The sequence below is a fragment of the Cervus elaphus genome, chromosome 18 (assembly GCF_910594005.1).
Source record: "Cervus elaphus chromosome 18, mCerEla1.1, whole genome shotgun sequence".
Classification (NCBI taxonomy): Eukaryota; Metazoa; Chordata; class Mammalia; order Artiodactyla; family Cervidae; genus Cervus; species Cervus elaphus.
The window spans coordinates 117,560,446-117,580,893 of record NC_057832.1 but is presented as its reverse complement, the minus strand read 5'-3'; the positions used below and the strand labels follow the sequence as shown (position 1 = coordinate 117,580,893).

The following is a 20,448-nucleotide window of genomic DNA, read 5'->3' as shown; positions in this document are numbered from 1 at the left end:
TGGGGGCTACAGTCCATGGGGTCGCAGAGCCAGACAGGACTGAGCCCTCTGAGAACACACACACATGCATCATTACACTGTAACACAGTGTTTTCACTGCCCTGAAAACCCTCTGTGCTCCACCTGTATATCTCTCTATCCTTGCAAATCCCTGGCAACTGCTCATCTTTTTACTGTCTCCATAGTTTTGCCTTTTCCTGAATGTTGTACAGTATTACTGTGGCCTTTCAGATGGGCTTCCTTTACTTAGTAATATGCATGAAAGTTCCCTCCAGGTCTTTCCTTGGCTTGAGAACTCATTTCTTTTTTAGTGTTGAAGGCTATTCCATTGTCCTATGGACCACAATTCATTTATCCATTCAATAAGGACTTTTTAACTACTGAAGGACTTTTGGTTGCTTCCAGCTGCATGCGTTTTCATATCTTTTGAACATTGTAGCATATGAGTTCTGTGAGTTCATATTTATCTTTTTAAGATACAATTTAATATTTTAAAATAATCAAATTAAATGAGATCTCATCCAGTAAGATTGGTGAGGAATCCAGCATGGGTAGTTTGAACATCCTCCCCCCTTTCTGATGTGTTTTGCCAGAATCCAGAGTCTGTGCAGAGGTCCACTCCGAGCCCAGGTGTGCTCATTTTGAGTCAAGCAGTACCTCCAGGGCCACACTCCTTCAGGGCTGAGCCCAGGACCTTTGCCAGGGCCCTTCCTGGTTCTGCAGGAATTCTTCCTAAAGACTCTGTGTGCTGTTAGAAGTCAGCCTCCTCCAATGGTCCTTTCCCATCTTGGGAGGCTCCAACCAGCCGTTCGCCAGTGAGTCCCACCTCCCTGCACCGTAATCAAGCCTTTGAGCCTTTCCACCTTGCACACAAATCACTCTCCACAACTGGCCTTGATTTCTATTTAAAGTCTTCTCTTTGGGATTTCCCCAGTGGTCCAGTGGTTAAGACTCTACCCTTCCAACACAGGGGCAGGGGGTTCAATCCCTGGTGGGGAGAGTAAGATCCCACATGTGGCATGGCTTAAAAATATTTAAGAAAAAAATTTTTTTTTAGTAAAAGGATTTAAAGGCTTTCCCAGGGCAGCCCACCCAGTCTGGCAATTTCATTTGGTCTCCTCACACAAGAAGACACATACACATAGGTCCACACTCACAACAATACAAGGAAATGCTCAAAGACTACTGGAGGCCTCTCTGTCAGATCCGGAGATGGCTAAGGAGTCAATTCAGTATTCTGAAAACTCATAAATTAAAGGGAAGAATCAAGCATTTGTTCTACCTCTTCTATATGAACTATATTTCAACAGAACTAATGAGTTAATTAAAAAAAAAAAAAAAAGGCTTCTTTACAAAAGAATTTAAGCTAACAAAGGTAGAGGATTTGAATAGAACCATTCACATCTCCTAAGGAGGTGATGGTCATAAGCCAGTATCCCCAAAGCCTGCCAAAATGATGAGATGAATGTTTGATGGGGGAATTTAAAATGAGGTTAACAACACCTCAACACACCAGTTAATCTTTTTCTTTTTTTTAAGAGTTTTTGGGTTTTCGGGGGGTGGGGTGGGGAGGGTTATTCCACTAAGATTCCCCTCTGGATCTTAGTTCCCCTTGAACAAGTCACTGTGGTTTCTGGCTCCTGAGCAGCCTCAGTGGTATCACCAGCAGCACAGGCGAGGTGACAGATGGGTGACACCTGGGGGAACTTCAGCGCTGCTGCTGTAGGCCAGGTGGGCCCTGTCCTCCAGGGTTCCCCCCAAGGCTCATCTCACCCAGAGATTGGGGGGAAGTGCTTACCTCCAACTTCTAGAATGCCCCACTTTTCTTTATATTCAGGATGATGATATCCCTAAAACTTGAAGATAATATCACCCCTGGAAAGGCAAAGTAGAGTCAGCAGGCAATGGTGGGACTGGCCGTCAGCAGGGCTGCCCCCAGAGGTCTGCCTATAAGAAGGGGGCCCAGAGTAACTTTTACAGACTGGGTTTGTCACGAAGTGACCTTTGCCTTGATCAGCGGGTATCACAACCTGACGGCCCAACCCAGTGGGTGATGAGCTGTTATCTCCCAAATATTCTAGAAGAAAATCAAGTAGTAAGGAATCAGCTGATGTTTTACCTAGCACTGCCAGGCAGATACCCAATTCAGTCTGTGTTTTAGAGAGAATTCTTTCAATATGGTCATCAGCTTTAGTTCTGGAGTTAGACTATCTGGGTTACTGAATTCCTCTAAACTTTTATTTCTTTATCTGTAAATCAGGGATAATAATTACAGTAAGTCCCCTGCGTATGAACGAGTGAGTTCTGTTCTGACAGCATGTTTGCAAGTCCAATTTGTTCATAAGTCCAATAAATCTAGCCTAGGTACCCAACTAACACAATTGGCTATGTAGTACTGTATTCTAATAGGTTTATAATACTTTTCACATAAGTAATACATAACAAACAAACACACAAAAGCACCATTTTTAATCTTATAGTACAATTCTTTGAAAAGTACAGTAGTCCAGGACAATAGCTGGCATACGGGGGCTGGCATTGAGTGAACAGGCAAGAAGAGTGACTGGAGGAGGAAGAAGAGGCGGGAGATGGTGGAGCTGAAGGATCGTCTGCAGTGTCATCCACAGCTGATGTGATTGGACAGGACAGTGCAGGTTCACATCTTTGAAAGCTTGCAACGTGAAGGTTCTCGAGTAGAGGACTTACTGTATACCTATGTCATGCGGTTGGCTCGAAGGCAAAAGGTGATGACTCATGGAAAACGTTTAGTACCATGTCCTCCTAGGAAGACCCAGAGCCATCTGGGTCTTGTAAGAGTCATCTTGGAAGAATGGAGAGTAACGGGGTCATGGAGGGGAGATGGAGAGCTCAGTTAGGAAGTAGGGTCTTAAAAGAGCTCGTAAGCCAGGTTTCTTGTCTTTGAAGGCTGCTCTCTCCACCCCACCCCCAACCCGCACCCCATCCCGCCCCAACCCAACTGGGTAAATCTAATGTCTTTAACAACACAAGGAAGGGATGACCGTGTGGAAGGCAAGTTGTCAGTGCTCAGTTTTCAAATGCCAACAGTGTGGGTGCTGGGGGATTAGGGGAATAAAGATCGGCACCCACTCTGTGCCTGCGGAAGCTGGGGGAGGTTGCCTGGGTGTGGCCGGGAGAGCCAGGGAACCCGGGAGGAGATGCAGAGAGGACCAGGGTGGGATCAGAAGGTCACAGCGTGGTCCAGACGATGTGCAGGACCAGATCCCACCTACCCCCAGCACTGTGGTACTGGGAAAGCCCTTTCATAACTTAGGTGTGATGCGAGATGGGGTGGGTGATGCTTGGGGGAGTCCTGAGATTGACTCATTAAATTTCTGCCGCTGGGTAGAACAGGGCACAAAATCGAGATCGAGTTGTTTTTGCAGAAAAACAGTTTTCTCCATCCCTCAATCCGTGGATTATGATATATCAACAATGAGCAGATCACAGAGCTGAGACACTAGGTGGGGGAGAGGGAGGCCCGTGGTCGAGGCCGGATGGCAGGATGCAGGGATCCAGGAAAGATGCCTGCGCACACGCTGACGTTCGCAGTTTAGTGCCGGAGCATTCTGGCCTCTAAAGAAGGAACGGTACTTTGGAAAAGGAATAATGCATAATCATTTTCCATGGCCCGAGAAACACTCAAGAGCATTCAATTCCCTTTTGCTCTGATTGCAGCCTCAGGAAGCAACCCTCAAATAGCTAATTTGGTTTCCGGGGTAACCTCCAGGGCATTCTGGCTTACTGTGCATCGAGCCTTTAGAGCCTGATTAAGGAGGTCGTGTGAGCCGGTCCAAGGGGTCTGATGCTGCAGGTCTGGGAGCCGAGCTCCAGACCTGATGACCGCACCAAGATGCTGCCAGGTTCGGACTCCAGCCCGGGGCAGAGTGCACGTCGGAACCCGGCAGGACCTGGGGGTTGGGAGGTGAAGGGCAGGGCACAGGGGAACCCCTGGGATTGGCGCCTGCTGATGGGCTGTAAGCCACAGCACCAGCCAGCTCCTCCAGGCCCTGCGACGGCCTCTTAGGAATTCACCCTGGGGAAATCATTTGAGAAGTGGGCCAAGATGTATGTGCGTGTTCATCCAGTGTTTTATAAATCTGGAAAAAATCACCCACTTATCAACACTCTTAGCCTCTTTTTTAATCCCCCCAAGAAGGGCAGACTGCCTTGCAGTGCCTCATTGGATGTGTATGGAGTCTTGGAGCCTTGACAAGTCTACGTTCTCCTACAAATGGATCTGGAGAGTCTGTTTGGAGGTTCAACAGGGGCGCAGCTACTCCCATACCCTTGACCAAAGAACCACCCACCTCTATGTGTGTGCTAAGTCACTTCAGTCATGTCCAACTCTTTACAACCCCATGAACTGTAGCCCACCAGGCTTCTCTGTCCATGGGGATTCTCCAGGCAAGAATACTGGAGTGGGTTGCCATGTCCTCCTCTAGGGGATCTTCCTGACCCAGGGATCGAACCCACGTCTCATGTCTCCTGAATTAGCAGACAGTTTCTTTACCAGTGAGCTACCTGGGAAGCCCTTGAAGGGTAATTTCACTTCAGAATAATCTCAATGAAAGAGCAGAAAATCTTATCCAATTGGATAGCACAACATAACCAAGAAAAACACAAACAGAAATGCAATGATGTCTTAATCCTAGAGACTGCGTAGCTGTACCTCAGGGGCTGTCTGAGTTCTAGAAGAAGCAGGCCGGAGCCACGTCCCAGGCCCTGGACCTGTGCTGACCTCTGGGTCCATCCCTGCCCACTCTTCTCTGCCCCCTGGAAAGTTGGGGCTGCAGCTTTCTTGGCCAGGTGCCTCTCCTGAAGTAAACCAAGACCGTGACAGCCTCCTATAGGTCCCAGGCCTTGATCCCCGGGAAAGGAAACCAAACCAGAGAGTGGGAGATGGAGAAAAAGAAAAGAGAAACGAAGCATCTTAGACATTAAGGGGCTGGGTGGAGTTCCTCTTGCACTCAGTATTTTGATAATAGTGAGGGAGCGGGTGAGAAGGGCTCTGGGAGGACGGATGTTTGGTGGGCATAGATGTGGAGAGTCTGAGGAAGGGGGGCAGTTCTGACAGGTGTGGAGGTGGGCACCCAGAGAAGCAGCTCAGGTAACTCCCTAGGGAGACACACAATGGTGAGAGTGAAGCTTGGGAAAGACTGCAGTTATGGAATTGTTTTATGATAGCCATGTGGGTGACTGGGGGTATAGCTCAGGGGTAGAGCATTTGACTGCAGATCAAGAGGTCCCTGGTTCAAATCCAGGTGCCCCCTGCCTCTTGGTTTTTTTCCTTTTTTTTTTTTTTTTTTTTTTCATAACTCCAGTGGAAGTTGTACCTCCTACTTTTACAGGGGCCCACCTTCTTATGCATTTAGCCTCAAGGAATCTAAATTTCCAACAAGTCGTAAAGTCTTCAGTGTTCCTCCTGTGACATTTCTCATGTGCTGTGTTTTCGCCTCCTCAGCCACATTGATTTCCTGGAGGCATAGAGGAAGTCTGCCCGAAGCTTTCTCTGTGTTTCCCTTGTGTCTAATTATTACCATCCTGATTTTATTTGTTTATCCCAAGCTAGCTTCAAAAAATAGGATCTGAGGCAGCTTGCAATAAAAGATACAATAAAAGTCCACCAATGGAGCAAGTATAAAAAGGCAAGCACTGACTTGTATGAGGTCATCAAAATCATAGAGACAGAAAGGAGACTGGTGGGTACCAGGGGCCAGCGAAGGTGGGGATGGCCAGCTATCGATTGTGGGGACAGAGGTATAGTTTGGCAAATGAAAAAGGTCTGGACAGTGGTGATGACTGTACAACATAAATGTACTTAATACCACTGACTCATAATCCTGAGTCACTCAGTCGTGTCCAACTCTTTGCGACCCCATGGACTGTAGCCCGCCAGGTTCCTCTGTCCATGAGATTCTCCTCATCTCATGACTGTAGCCCACCAGGTTCCTCCGTCCATGAGATTCTCCCGGCAAGAATACTGGAGTGGGGTGCCATTCCCTTCTCCAGGGGATCTCCCCAACCCAGGGATCAAAACTGGGTCTCCTACAATTACAGGCAGATTCTTTACCACTGTGCCACCTGGGAAGTCCTTACTTAAACATTTGGTTAAGATGATAAGTTTTATGCTACATGTATTTTGCCACAATTTTTAAAAATTGAAGGGAATAAATAAGGCAGTATCTCTGAGTTTTTGGGAATTAAACAGAAGTGAGAACATACCAATTCATCAGCAGAGCAAAATATTTTATTAGCTCCTAAAAACACCAGGCATTCATATGATAGGTCTTTATAGACAGAAGGTTGGTGAGATAATGGTTATTTCCAGGGCAGCCAAGTACAGTCACATAGGTTGTATATTGCACAACTCCCCCAGTCACATTGTCCCTGGAGTTATGCAACATACAGACCCTAGGTATTGGCCATAGTTTATCCTCTTTACAAAAAAAAAAAGCATAAGCTGTATTCCACACACATATATGTATATATATGTGTGTATAAATATATGTGTCGTGTGTAGGAGGCAGACTTACTAGTTAACTACCCAAAATACATTATTCCCTCTTAGAAATAGAACTCTGATTTTATACTAAGTGGTTATGTTTCCAGCTAAAAGATCACATTTTCTGGCCTCTCTTTGGCTAGGACAGGGAAATGAAGAATAAGAAGCAGTCAGCAGACAAGGTTTCTGAGAAAGCTTTAAAGAAGAACAAACATGTCCTCTTCAGGGCCTTAACTCATGCTTCCTACTTGGAGCACAGATGTGATGGCTGGAATGCCAGCTGCCAACTTGGACCATGAGTCAAGCTTGAGAACAGGACCCAGATTTAAAAGAAGGCTGATCAAAAAGATGAAAAGAACTGGTGTCCCTAAAGACACCTGGAGTGGCCAGGTCACCAGACAGCCCTGGTCTGCTCTCCTCCACACACTTTTTTTCAAAAGACAGACAGATATTTCTAGCTTGTCTCCAGAGAAGACACAAATCCAAATGATTCTGAGGCTCATGCCCTTTCCCTATCAATGATTTTTCAAGCTCATCATCAATGACCTAGCTCAGTAGGTCTGAGATAGCTGATAAAAAAGGTTTTTCTAACAAGGCCATTCCTTACACCAGGAACATCCCATTGTTACAGTCAACCAGGTGCACCAAGGCCCTCTTAGCTCCCCTGTAACAAGCTGAAGCAGGGCAGGGGAAAGGTCCTTCTACAGATGCACCTTCCGTTCTTCACTTTCAGTTCTTCCTCCTGCACATCCACCTCTCTGCGGGATAAAGAGAGCCCAGGGGACCGTGTGCATCTGGCTGCTTCCTTGCCTCCCTGTGTGCTACGCCCCCTCAGTCGTGTCCAACTCTTGTGACCCCACAGACTGTAGCCCACCAGGCTCCTCTGTCCATGGGATTCTCTAGGCAAGAATACTGGAGTGGGTTGCCATTCCCTTCTCCAGGGGATCTTCCCGACCCAGGGATCGAACCCGAGTTTCATACTCTCCTGCACTGGCAGGCAGGTTGTTTACCAGTGATGCCACCTGGGAAGCCCTCCTTGCCTGTAAGTCCCCCTGCTGCAAGAAATTCCTTTCTTGCACAATAGAAATGTATGGGGCAGGACAGCCATGCATTTGGGCTGGGAGAAAATATTTGTAAGTGGTGCAACCAACAGGGGCTTAATTCCCAAAATATACAAAAAGCTCGTAGAATTCAATTTTTTTTAAAAAACTACCCAATCAAAAAATGGGCAAAAGACCTAAATAGACATTTCTCCAAAGAAAACATACAGATGTCCAAAAGGCACATGAGAAGATGCTCAGCATCACTAATTATTCAGTTCAGTTCAGTCGCTCAGTTGTGTCCGACTCTTTGCGATCCCATGAATTGCAGCACGCCAGGCCTCCCTGTCCATCACCAACTCCCAGAGTTACTCAAATGCATGTCCATCAAGTTGGTGATGCCATCCAGCCATCTCATTCTCTGTCGTCCCCTTCTCCTCCTGCCCCCAATCCCTCCCAGCATCAGGATCTTTTCCGATGAGTCAACTCTTTGCATGAGGTGGCCAAAGTATTGGAGTTTCAGCTTCAGCATCAGTCCTTCCAATGAACACCCAGGACTGATCTCCTTTAGGATGGACAGGTTGGATCTCCTTGCAGTCCAAGGGACTCTCAAGAGTCTTCTCCAACACCACAGTTCAAAAGCATCAATTCTTCGGTGCTCAGCTTTCTTCACAATCCAATTCTCACATCCATACATGACCACTGGAAAAACCATAGCCTTGACTAGACAGACCTTTGCTGGCAAAGTAATGTCTCTGCTTTTTAATATGCTGTCTAGGTTGGTCATAACTTTCCTTCCAAGGAGTAAGCGTCTTTTAATTTCATGGATGCAATCACCATCTGCAGTGATTTTGGAGCCCAAAAAAATAAAGTCTGCCACTGTTTCCACTGTTTCCCCATCTATTTCCCATGAGGTGATGGGACCAGATGCCATGATCTTAGTTTTCTGAACGTTGAGCTTTAAGTCAACTTTTTCACTCTCCTCTTTCACTTTTATCAAGAGGCTTTTCAGTTCCTCTTCACTCTCTGCCATAAGGGTGGTGCCATCTGCATATCTGAGGTTATTGATGTTTCTCCCGGCAATCTTGATTCCAGCTTGTGCTTCTTCCAGCCCAGCGTTTCTCATGACGTACTCTGCATATAAGTTAAATAAGCAGGGTGACAATATACAGCCTTGACATACTCCTTTTCCTATTTGGAACCGGTCTGTTGTTCCATGTCCAGTTCTAACTGTTGCTTCCTGACCTGCATACAGGTTTCTCAAGAGGCAGGTCAGGTGGTCTGGTATTCCCATCTCTTTCAGAATTTTCCACAGTTTATTGTGATCCACACAGTCAAAGACTTTGGCAAAGTCAATAAAGCAGAAATAGATGTTTTTCTGGAACTCTCTTGCTTTTTCGATGATCCAGCGGATGTTGGCAATTTGATCTCTGGTTCCTCTGCCTTTTCTAAAACCATCTTGAACATATGGAATTTCACGGTTCACATATTGCTAAAGCCTGGCTTGGAGAATTTTGAGCATTACTTTACTAGCATGTGAGATGAGTGCAATTGTGTGGTAGTTTGAGCATTCTTTGGGATTGGAATGAAAACTGACCTTTTCCAGTCCTGTGGCCACTTCTGAGTTTTCCACATTTGCTGGCATATTGAGTGCAGCACTTTCACAGCGTCATCTTTCAGGATTTGAAATAGGTCAACTGGAATTCCATCACCTCCACTAGTTTTGTTCGTAGTGATGCTTTCTAAGGCCCACTTGACTTCACATTTCAGGATGTGAGTGATTACACCATCTAGGTGAGTGATTACACCATCATGATTATCTGGGTCATGAAGATCTTTTTTGTATAGTTCTTCTGTGTATTCTTGCCACCTCTTCTTAATATCTTATGCTTCTGTTAGGTCCATACCATTTCTGTCCTTTATCTAACCCATCTTTGCATGAAATGTTCCCTTGGTATCTCTAATTTTCTTGAAGAGATCTCTAGTCTTTCCCATTCTGTTGTTTAAATGTAAATCAAAACTACAGAGAGGTACCACCTCACATCATCATTAAAAATTCTACAAATACTAAATGCTAGAGAGGGTGTGAAGAAAAGGGACCCCTCTCACACTGTTGGTAAGAATGTAAATTGGTGGAGCCACTGTGGAAAACAGTATGGAGGTTTCTCAAAAAACTAAAGACAGTTGCCACATGAGCCAGCAATCCCACTCCTAGGCATATACCCATATATGTGGTATAATGTGGTATAAAGTAGAGTATATTACTCAGCTATTAAAAAGAATGGATAATGCAGCAGCATCAGTGGCTCTAGAGATTATCACACTAAGTAAAGTAAGTCAGAAAGAGAAAGACAAGTGCTATAGGATATCACTTATATGTGGATCTAAACTATGACACAGGGCTTCCCTGGTGGCTCAGTGCTAAAGAATCTGCCTGCCAATTCCGGAGACAGGGGTTCAATCTCGGATGCGGGAAGATCCCACATGCCTCGGAGCAACCAAGCCCATGCACTACAACTACTGAGTGTGTGCTCTAGAGCCCCGGAGCTGCAACGACTGCGCCCACGTGCCACAACTACTAAAACTGCGCACTCTTACAGAGCCTGTGCTCCACACCAGGAGAAAGTGAAAGTGTTAGTCGCTCAGTCGGGTCCATCTCTTTGCAACCCCATGGACTATAGCCCGCCAGGCTCCTCTGTCCATGGAATTCTCCAGGCAAGAATACTGGAGTGGGTTGCCATTCCCTTCTCCAGGGGATCGTCCCAATCCAGGGATCGAACCCAGATCTCCCACACTGCAGGCAGATTCTTAACCATCTGAGCCACAGGGAAGCCCCATACCAAGAGAAATCCCCGCAATGAGAAGCCTGCACACCACAAGTAGAGCAAAGCCCATGCAGTAATGAAGACCCAGCACAGCCAAAAATAAATAAAATGAGTAAATAAAATTAAAACATGACACAAATGAACATATCTATGAAACAGACGCACAGACACAGAGAACAGATTTGTGGAGGCTGGGGTCGGGGAGGGGAGGAAAGATTGAGAGTTTGGGATTAGCAGATACAAACTACACAGGATGGATAAGCAAGGTCCTACTGTATAGTGTGGGGAACTATATTCAGTATCCTCTGATAAACCATAATGGAAAAGAATATGAAAAAGAATACATATGTACAACTGAGTCACTTCTGTGTACAGCAGAAATTAACATGACATTGTAAATCAACTACATTTCAATAAAACTAAAAACATAAATTAAAAAGAAAAAGAAACGCGTGGTCTTATGCTGAGAGAGCGCAGGAGGAGCGCAATAGCCGCTCTCGTTTCTAATCGGTTATCAGCAGCTGAATGTAGTTCTTCCAGCAGTTGGAAAAGAGAGTTCTACAGAGGTCAGGCACAAATAACTGGGCAGGTGTTGTTTTTGTTCAGTTGCTAAGTCGTGTCTGACTCTGCAACCCCAGGGACTGCAGCGCACCAGGCTCCTCTATCCTTCACTGTCTCCTGGAGTTTGCTCACATTCATGTCCACTGAGTCAGTGATGCCATCCAGCCATCTCATCCTCTGCCACCCCTTCTCCTTTTGTCTTCAATTGTTCTCCTTCGTGCATCAGCCTTGTTGTGTTGGAGGGTCTTGTGTAACTCAATGAAGCTATGAGCCGTGCCCTGCAGGGCCATCCAGGATGGAAGGGTCATAGTGGAGAGTTCTGACAAAACGTGGTCTACTGGAGGAGGAAATGGCAAACGACTCCACTATGCTTCCTGCGAGAACCCCATGAACAGTGTGAAAAGGCAACTTAGCAGAGTGATCATCCTCCCCAGAGTCCAGAGGAATGCGTGGTCAGCACTTGCCCTCTGACCAGTGCTGCTCAAAGTGGGGTCCAAGAACCAGCCCACGACCCCTTCATTTATGTTCAGAAATTCTACCATCTGACATTGGCCAGCTCTGGTTGCAGTGGGTCTCAAAGTCCACAGGTCTGATGTATTCATATTGAGCTGTGATAGCTTTTTAAGAAAATAAAAATAAAGCTTGTCCTTGACCAAAGGTAGTGGGAATCTCCATGGAGAAGGCAATGGCACCCCACTCCAGTACTCTTGCCTGGAAAATCCCATGGATGGAGGAGCCTGGTAGGCTGCAGCCCATGGAGTCGCGAAGAGTCGGACACGACTGAGCGACTTCACTTTCACTTTTCACTTTCATGCATTGGAGAAGGAACTGGCAACCCGCTCCAGTGTTCTTGCCTGGAGAATCCCAGGGATGGCAGAGCCTGGTGGGCTGCCGTCTATGGGGTCGCACAGAGCTGGACACGACTGAAGCGACTTAGCAGCAGCGGCAGTGGGAAACTCACTGCTTTCATTAATGTCCTTCAAGGTCCTTCTCTCAGCATCCTAGGGCTGCAGCAGTAGAGCACGACAGGCTTTTGCTTGCTGTGGCCCTTGGGCACTTGGGTAGCAGCCACAGAAGGTCGATTAAGCTGTAAACATTTATGAAACATATATATCTCACTAGGTAGGAGTGGTGGAAAATGAGTCTCCAGACTAACCTTCCAGGAACAGTGCCCTGAGCTAAGCTGCAGAACTAGCCTGATGGGGACCCGCCAGCATGGGGCTGGCGTTGCCCAGCTGGAGATGCCAGTTTCCATTCTCACCAGAAACCAGCCTGTGCACCACACCTGCACCAAACACTCAAGCCCTGAATGCTGGACAATGACACCATCCAGGAAAGCAAACTGGACTCTATACCTCCCTCTCCCCTCTTCAACCCTTACACAAGCACATCTTATTATTGGTTGTTGCTATTCAGTCACTAAGTCGTGTCCAGCTTTTTGTTAAACCCCATGGACTGCAGCATGCCAGGCTCCCTTACCCTCCATTATCTCCCAGAGTTTGCTCAAACTCATATCCACTGAGTCAGTGATGCTATCTAGCCATCTCATCCTCTGCTGCCCCCTTCTCCTTCGGCCTTCAGTCTTCCTGAGCATCACGGTCTTTTCCGATGAATTGACTCTTAACATCAGGTGGCCAAAGTGTTGGAGCTTCAGCTTCAGCATCAGTCCTTCCAATGAATATTCAGGGTTAATTTCCTTTGGGATTGACTGGTGTGATCTCCTTGCTGCCCAAGGAAATGTCAAGCATCTCTAGCATCACAGTTTGAAAGCATCAATTCTTCAGCACTCAGCCTTCTTTACGGTCCAACTCTTGCATCTGTACATGACTACTGGAAAAACCATAGCTTTGATAGTACGGACTTTATTGGCAAAGTGATGTCTCTACTTTTAATACACTGTCTAGGTTTGTCATAGCTTTCCTTCCAAGGAGCAAGCATCTTTTAATTTGGCCCTACAGTCACCATCCACAGTGACTTTGGAACCCAAGAAAATAAAGTATGTCACTGCTTCCATTTTTTTCCCCTTATATTTGCCATGAAGTGATGGAAGCCTGGACCTATTCCAGAAACTCAAAGGAGCCTGAGAACAGAGTTTTGTAACTTCTTTTTTGAGAGTACAGGTCTTGCAAAGAAAGAAATTCTCCATACACAACAAGGGGATTTGAAAGGTTCTGCAGAATCAGAAAACATGGAAATTTCCTTTGCAATTACATCAGATTTTTGAATACTTAGTACCAAGAATAAGAATGCAAATGATTTCATTATTGATTTTGCATATTAATTACATGTAGCAGTGATAATATCTTAGATATCTTGTGTTAAATAAATAGATCATTCAAATTAATTTCAACAATTATTTTTGTTTTTTAATGTAGCTACTAGAAAATATATAATGTACTTGGGGCTTGCATTATATTTCTGCTGGACAGTGTTGCTCCAGATGAAGCATGACCTCAGAATATAACACCTAGATAGCGTCACCAATGTGGAAAGGATGGACTATATAATTAGGGGTGGTGGGATAACTGGCTTCTAAAAAAGTCTCATAAAATCCCTACTTCACTCCTTTACAAAAAAAAAAACAAAAACAGATGGATGAAAGACCTAAATAGGGCTTTCCTGGTGGCTCAGAGGGTAAAGGATCTGCCTGCACTGCCAGAAACCCAAGTTTGATCCTTGGGTCAGGAAGATGCCCTAGAGAAGGGAATGGCAATGCACTCCAGTATTCTTGCCTGGAGAACTCCGTGGACAGAGGAGCCTGGCAGGCTACATAGTGCACAGGGTTGAAAAGAGTTGGACGTGACTGAGCAACTAAATTTCAAAGACCTAAGTAAAGACTCAGACTTTTAGAACATACAGAATGCAATTGTCTTAGTTTGTTGGGGTGCTATATCCAAATACCAGAGACTGGGTGGCTTACAAACAATAGAAATTTGTTTCTCACAGGTCTGAAGGTTGGGAAGTCCAAGATCAAGGTGCTGGCACGTCTGGTGTCTGATGATAACCCTCTTTCTGGTTTGTGGGTGACTGTGTTCTTGCTGTGTCCTCAAGTGGCAGAGGGAACAAGAGAGCTCTCCTGGGTCTCTTTCATAAGGGCACTAATCCCTTTCAGGAGGGCTCCACCATCATAACTTAATCACCTCCCTGAGGCCTCACCTCCGAATATCATCACATTAGGGATTAGGTTTCAATGTACGAATTTTGAAAGGGAGGCCCACAAACATTGCTTATAAAATATGTATAACTCAGGGAAAGCTTTCTTAAACACAACTTCAAAATCACAAACTGTAAAAGATAAATTTGGCTGTATCAAAATTTACATTTTTATATGACAAAACATTCCTTAAACAAGAGACTCTGAATTTTGTAACACACACGACTGGAGAATAGATTTGCACTAGAATATAAGCAAGATGAAGAGTTTGTGGAGATCTTTTGCAAAATATTATAAATATGCTTAACACTATTGAACTGTCCACTTTAAAATGGCTAAGATGGTAACTTTCATGTGCTTTTTACCACCATTTAAATTTTTTAAATTATTTAAAAAGATAAGAACTCCTATAGAGCAAACAGGGGGAAAAAAAGTTAGCCCAATAGAGAAATGGACAAAGACAGATAAGCAATTCACAGAAGAGGGATTTTTAAAAATATTTTATTTGTTTATTTCTTCATTTTGGCTGGGATAGGTCTCAGTTGCAGTATGCAGAATCAGGGATAGAATCTGGGTCTCCTGCACTGGGAATGAGGAGTCTTACCTACTGGACCACCAAGGAAGTCCCCAGAGAAGAGGTATCTTTATGACAAATAAACACATGAAAAGATGCTCAGCATTGTTAGACATCAGAGAAATGGAAAGTGGTTAAAATGATAGAGGGGCACCATTTTTATCCTCTTTCAGAATTTAGGATAAGTTGAAGTCTAACTAGATCAAAAACTGGTGAGGAGGGCAATGGCATTTTCATTCGCTAACAATGCGAGTATAATTGCTACACTCATGGAGAAAATCTTGGCAATAAAAATAGTAAAATAAATATTAAAAATTACAGAAAACTGTAGTCATAAAATTATAAGTGTGCATAAAATCCAGATATTTTATTTCTGGGTATTTTCCCTTGAGAAATTCTACATAAATGCATCAGGAGATAAGTACAAAGATGTTCATTGCAGCTCTACTGTTAATGTGCCAAAAAACAGGGAACATTCTTAGCGTGTCCTTTAATAGTAGGATAGGAAGATAAATAAAACTTCCTGAATTCTTATAATATATAAAATAAAACAGTTAAAAGAAAGTTTAAACTGAGTGACCAAGAGACAATAGGTATTAGGTCCCCAGGGCAGGAGTCACCACCTCATCTGTGTGAGAGGGTCAGGTTGCAGGAGGTCAGAGCATTGGTGAAGAACACTCTTCTGAAGAGATGAGTCTGAGGATCACCCTTAAGTCTAGCGAAGGGGCTGCGCGGGGTCCACTCAAGGCCTTGGTTCACGCACCCCGGAGTTGGGGTTTGCAGCGAGGTGTGTCCAGCACAAAGCTCTGTGGGTGTAGGGGAGCCGACCGCTCTTGGGAATCCCCTTGTTTAACCGGAATGGGTGGAAATAGAAGGCACCCGAGTATTTTTTCCCAGGCCACGCAGGAGAGAGCCATTTTGCAGCAAATCAAATTCTGTGCAAGGACGGGTCACAGGCCTCAGCAGAGAGTCTGAGCAGCACAGACCCTGGAACGCCAGGAGAATGCTTTGAGAATGCTTTGCCAGGTCACGGGAGCAGTGGAATGGTCCCGATGGAGGCCTGGGAGGAATTTCGTGGAAATGCCCAAGAAGTCATTTCAAATACTTGCCAGGCCCAGGGAAAGCAAACGTTATTTGACTACAGTTCTGATCAAGGGAGAACCTTCTCATTCTCCTCACCTCTCCTCTTTCCCTTCCCTCCTCCCCAATTCTTGGGCTAGCAAAGAATACTGGAGGAGGAGAAAGAGGAAGGACTATGTCTCAGCTCCTCCCACTTCTAGGGGTGGAGAGAAGTTGAGGGTGTCTCTGCTGGAATCCCTAGGTGGTCTAGGGGTAGTGGTGTTGCACCGTCATGGTAGTAGGCCCAGGTTCGATCCCTGGGTGTGGAGTTAATGGCCTAGAAAGAAAAGGAAGGAAGAGGGCTTCAGGTTATTGATTTTTACAGGAGGCAGAACTTTTCTCTTTTTTTAGCTGCACTGTGCGGCTTGTGGGATCTCATTGAACTGGCCACGCACTGAAAACACCCCAACCCACTAGGCCACCAGGGAACTCTCGAGATTGGATGTTTTAATTACGAATTCAGGAGGCAACCACAGGACTTTCTGCTACCTATGCATGATCTTTAAATCACTTGGGCAGGGGAATTGCCTGGAAGTCCAGTGGTGAGGACCCCACGCTTCCACTGCAGGGGGCAGGGGTTCCACTGCTGGTCGGGGAAGTTTCTGCATGCCACGTGGCACAACCAAATTTTAAAAAGAAGTCACTTGGGCAATAGAAACAGCTCATTGAGAAAGTATAAAGGGATAGTGAAAGCAAAAATGAAGTTGCTTTTACTATTACCTCTTTCGTCCTACAAGTCAATGTACCAGAAACAGGAGCGACAAAGATAGCTCTCAAAATATGATGTCGTATGCAAAAGAATTCAAGCTACTGGAATTCCCTGGTGGTCTAGGGGTTAGACTCTGCGCTTCCACTGCAGGGGGCCTGGATTTGATCCATGTTGGGGAACTAACAGCTCCACAGAACTATACATTCTGTGTTATCCCTTTTGGTTTTAGTAAAGATACACAGAACAAGGCTAAATACTGTTACTGAATATAGAAATATTAAAAATGGGACTGTATCTCAAATACATGAAGTGGTCAAAATTCAACCAAAAATCCAATTAGACAATGGGCACAAAAAAAAATGGGCAGACATTTCAGAGAAAAGTATATACAGATGGCAAACAAGCACTTGAAAAAACGTCATCATCATTACCTGTTAGGGGAATGCAAATTAAAACCACAGTGGAACATCACTACACACCTAGAGCATGACTAAAATTAAAAAGGTGATAATACCAAATGCTGGTGAGGATACAGACAAACTGGGTCACTTGTGTATGGCAGCTAGGAATGTAAAGTGGCACAACCACTCTGGGAAACCATTTGGTAAGTTCTTACAAAACTAAATGTATGCTTATCTATGTGATGGTTAATTTTGTGTGTCGACTTGACTGGGCCACGGGGTGCCCAGATACCTGGTCAAATTTGGTGGGTCTGTGAGGGTGTTTTTGGATGAGATTGATGCCAGGGGAAGTCAGCTGCTGTGTCATGAGGATGCCCTGTTGTGTCAGAATCAGCCTCCTGCCAACAGTCCATGAAGAATAGTCCTTTTTCCAACAGCCGTGAGAGTAAGCAGCTTAGAGCAGCTCCTCCCACCCCAATTGAACCATCAGATGGTTGCAGCCCCAGCTGACATCTTATCCACAGCCTCATGAGAGACCCTGAACCAGAATTGCCCAGCTCAGCCACACCCAGATTCCAGAGTCTCTGAAACTTGCACGATATGATGAAGACTCACTGCTCTAAGCTGCTGAGTTTGAGGGTGTGTTGTTATGCACCAATATCGAGTTAATATCGAGTCCTTCTACCTTCAACCCAACACTGCCCTAGCATCAACCAAGCCCCTGGACCACTTTGGGAAATGACACAAAAGACGGTGACTGGGCAATGAGAGAGAAACCCAAAGACATAAAAAGTTCTGAAAATTGACATCAGCGTGGATGGCAGGGGATGGCTAAAGGAAAGACAGGGAGGAGGAGTGAGCAGTGGTGGGAAGGATACATGAGACTGAAGGCTGAAATAACAGTTCAAAAATTCAAGGGCCTTATACAGACAGGGAATCTGGAGGTGAGCTAGGAGAGAGGGTCAGCTCTGTCCTACATTACAGGTTATTTGAAAGTGGTCACAACTGAAAAGCTGCCAATGAACATCTGGGCTTCATCTTCAGGTACAGACTTTAGGGACCTTCCAAGCTGGAGCCAAGAAATGATGGTCCTTTTTGGAAAAGGAGGATGGTTATGGCATAAAGAGGGATGTGTACAGTTGAGCAGGACTGACGACTCTGCTGAATCAGAATGGCAGCCTGTCTGAGTGGAATTGTAAAGAACTTTGGTAATTACACATTGTCATTGCCACCTGGGGGCATAGCTCAGTGGTAGAGCATTTGACTGCAGATCAAGAGGTCCCTGGTTCAAGTCCAGGTGCCCCCTTTAAGAGTTCCCTTTTCCTCCTTGGGTTGAATTGACACTGGAGTCTTAGAGACCACTCTCAAAGGAGACCTGGCTGGACCACCCAGATGGCCACCCTTAGGATTCAGGCTCCAGTCAGACACTCAGCACTGCCTTGAACATCAAGGATAAGACCATACCCATCCCCTGTTTCCTGGGGCCCTAGTGGTTCCAGATTCTGTATTATCCAGGGTCCAGTCCAGAGACAAAAACCACACTGGTCATTTAAACAGAATTTAACATAAATAATTGTTCATCTGTGTGTCAGTTTCCTAGGGCTGCTGTAGCAAAGTGCCACAAAATAGATGGCTTAAAACAACAAGCATTTACTGTCTCACAGTTCTGGAGGCTACAAGACTGAAATCCAGGACTGGGCTCCCTCTGCAGACTCTCAGGAAGGCACCTACCTGGCCTCCTCCTAGCTTCTGGTGGTGGCTGGCAATCCTCAGCATTCCTTGGCTTGTAGACACATCACACCAGTCTCAGCCTCTGTGTTCACATGGCTGCATTCTCCCCGTGTGTCTCTTCTCTTCTTATAAGGACTCCATCTGACTGGATTAAGGGCCCATTCGAATCCACTGTGATCTCGCCTTAATTAATCACATCTTTGACGTTCTTCTGTGAGTAAGGACACATTCTGAGGTTTGGGGGGCTAGGATTCAACACATCTTTTTGGGGAGGGGGGCAAAATTGAATCAGAAATCAGAGAACTAAAAGGGTGAAGGGGAAGTATCAGGGAGGGAGGACCTGCAAGAAGCCTCTCCCACTCCCGGGCCGTGGACATGGTAAGAGGAGGATGAAGTCTGGTCTTCCAAGTCCGGGGAGGATCTCTGTAGATCCGGGACCCCCACTCCTAGGGAGGTGCTGGTGTCCCTGAGGAGACCTGACAAAGCTGGCCTGTGAGCACCAATCTGCAGGCGGCAATCCCCTGGGATGGACTGTGACCACCAGCTGAGACGGACAGGACCCCAGCAGGCAGAAAGGACAGCTACTGTTGCCCTGCAGTGTCCCCCAGAGGCCTGGGGGCAGGACCAACCAGGAAGCCAGCTGGCAAGGGACAAGAGAGGTTTACAGAGACCAGATCACAGAGCAGGACATGGAAAGGCGGGCTGGGAGCTTAGAGACAGTCGCCGCTTCTGACAGTTCATCTCACCCAACAGTGAAAGGGTTGACTCTATGGAGATTCGGAGCAATGAGAGAGAAGCCAGCCTGCGTCCTAGGGTGTGGCATTGTGCAGAGACCTCTGACCCATATCCAGTCCATGTGTGTCCTGTCTTCAAGGTGTTGTATGCTTGGCCAGGCCAGTGGGGACTTTGGGTTTCAGGTGCTCAGCACGAAAACCTCTGTCGATCCTTCCAGCCTCAGGGCAATGCTCCCCAGGTTGCGCCCTCCTCCAGGACTGACGGTGCAGAGGTTGTGAGCTATGGGAGAAAGGAACCTGTTGCTTCTTCTCAGGCAGGGAGGTGAATTAGCTGTAGAGCAGGTCAGGCCACTCAGCAACCCATCCTGAAGGGACGCCTGGGGCAGCTCGGGGTGTGGCAGCACAGGCAAAGGTGCTAATTGGACCTGGCTAGTGTGGCAGGAGGTATAGCTCAGGGGTAGAGCATTTGACTGCAGATCAAGAGGTCCCCAGTTCAAATCTGGGTACCCCCTACTCTTTTAGTCACTTATAGTGAGTTCCAATTTCCTCTCCTCTTGCTGAATCTGGCTTCTGTAGCAGGTGAAGAGTCAGAGGAGACCCTTCTGACCAAGGCAGCTTTGCTCAAGTGATGCATTTGTCCTCCTCCTCTGATCCTCCCCAGGTCTACCATGAGATCCAGGGTGTACACTGATCTCCTGGCTGAAGATGAGGACTTTATCCTTTGAAGGTAGCCAGAGAGAAATCTGAGATCACCAACAGAGGAAGAATAGCTGAACTGCTGGCTGATTTCTCAACAATTGCAAAAGAAGCCAGAAGCTAGTGCAGTAACGCAAGCAATATGTTGAGAGGAGACAACAGCCAGCTTAGAATTCTATTCCCAGCCAAACCATTCTTTGTGAACAGACGCAAGCTGTTGGAGAGCGTACGGCCAACAGACGCTCACTAAAGAAAATTCTAAAATATATGCTTTAGAGAAAAGTAAAATGATTCCATATGGGAGCTCTGAGATGCAAAAGGGATGTTGAACAATTAAACTGGTAGATATGCTAGTAGATCTAAAAGTCATTGTCCAAAGAA

At 45.9% G+C, this 20,448-nt stretch overlaps 3 non-coding genes across 3 annotated transcripts; all 3 read left to right on the top strand.

Annotated features, from left to right (window-relative positions):
* Positions 1–5,219: 5,219 nt before the first annotated feature.
* On the top strand, positions 5,220–5,291 carry TRNAC-GCA. The gene has a single exon. It is a non-coding gene; the product is annotated as a tRNA-Cys (tRNA).
* Positions 5,292–18,140: 12,849 nt separating this feature from the next.
* On the top strand, positions 18,141–18,212 carry TRNAC-GCA. Its single transcript has one exon. It is a non-coding gene; the product is annotated as a tRNA-Cys (tRNA).
* Positions 18,213–19,811: 1,599 nt separating this feature from the next.
* On the top strand, positions 19,812–19,883 carry TRNAC-GCA. The gene has a single exon. It is a non-coding gene; the product is annotated as a tRNA-Cys (tRNA).
* Positions 19,884–20,448: the final 565 nt, after the last annotated feature.